Source organism: Dasypus novemcinctus, chromosome 17 (assembly GCF_030445035.2).
Source record: "Dasypus novemcinctus isolate mDasNov1 chromosome 17, mDasNov1.1.hap2, whole genome shotgun sequence".
Taxonomy (NCBI): domain Eukaryota; kingdom Metazoa; phylum Chordata; class Mammalia; order Cingulata; family Dasypodidae; genus Dasypus; species Dasypus novemcinctus.
The window spans coordinates 86737369-86738665 of NC_080689.1; the positions used below are offsets into that span (position 1 = coordinate 86737369).

Sequence of the window (1297 nt, forward strand, 5' to 3'; positions counted from 1 at the left end):
TAAGCTGAGTATCAGCAGGTTTGGCACAAGATGTGTGCTCAGCAGACATTCTCACCTGCCTCTCCAATGCTCTTCCATTAAATTCAGCTCGTGCTACCCTCACCCTCCCTTAGTTCCTTAGGCATTCAGCTCTTCAGTAAAAACTTAGCCTTCACTTCTCTAATCAAACATCCTGTAGACTCAGAGCCTCTGAAAATCTGAATCTTAAATTTCACTTAGCATTAAACAAGCCACACATCCACACATGGCCAAGTGGCTACAGTATTAGACAGTTCAGACAAGACGCCCAGTATACCATATTTGGGAGGGGGGAAGCAACGGTCTGAATGTCTATTTCCTTGGTCTGTAGATGGAGCAGAGCAAGGCCTGAAACCATTTCAAACCTGTTCTTGCAAGCACTGTAGGAATGCACAGGGTCACTGCAGACCCAAGCACGCTGGAGGCTTGCAAGCCCCTCATCCTTCTGGAATTCATCCGTGATCCCAAAGTCAGCTCCTCTTCAGAAAGCAACACTCTGAAGCCTGACCCCCAGGATCGAAGCTAGTAAAGCCCCATTTCATGGGATGAATTGTGTCCCCCAAAAGGGTATACTGAAGTGTGAACCTCCTCATACTGTGAACATGGCCTTATGTAGAAATAGTGTCTTTGCAGTTGCACTTAGTTCACATAAGGTCCTGCTGGACTGGGGTGGCCCTAACCGAGTGGCTGGTGTCCTAGTAAGGAGGGGATGATTGGAAACCAGCTCGGGAAGGTCAGGCGGGGAGCGCAGGGACACACCTGCAAGCCTAGGAACGCCAAGGCTGTCTGGAAGCCCCGGGAGCTGCAGGAGAGGAGGGGTGGTTTCTTCCTCTGAGCCTCCAGAGGAGCCAATCCTGCAACACCCTGATTTCCAGCTTCTGCTCCCCAGGACCATGAGAGAATACATTTCTGTTTGCTTTTTAGTTCAATAGAGCTTTGCCTCAGGCTGCCATGAGCAGAGGTTGTTCCAGGAGCTGGAGGGAAGGGAAGGCGGGCAGATACGTCCAGCATCCCTCAGGGGTTCCCTGGACTTCACAGACTGTGCTGATGGTGGGGATTTCCCAGGTGACTGGTGGACAGGTGGTGGAATCCCGAGCTGACCCAGGCAGTTTCTGCTGTTTTCGGCCACCCAGTTTGTGCTCTTTCTTGCAGCATCACTACGAAGCTAACCCAATGGGGCTGGCAAAGAATAGCGCTCAGCTCCCCAAGGCTTCATTCCATAAAGTCCAGTGGGCCCCAGTAAGGGTTCAGCACCCTAGTATGGCTGAATCCCCTCCCA

General features: G+C 51.6%; 1 non-coding gene across 1 annotated transcript; it reads right to left on the bottom strand.

Annotated features, from left to right (window-relative positions):
- Positions 1–316: 316 nt before the first annotated feature.
- On the bottom strand, positions 317–450 carry LOC131274137 (small nucleolar RNA SNORA9). The gene has a single exon (XR_009181349.1). It is a non-coding gene; the product is annotated as a small nucleolar RNA SNORA9 (small nucleolar RNA).
- Positions 451–1297: the final 847 nt, after the last annotated feature.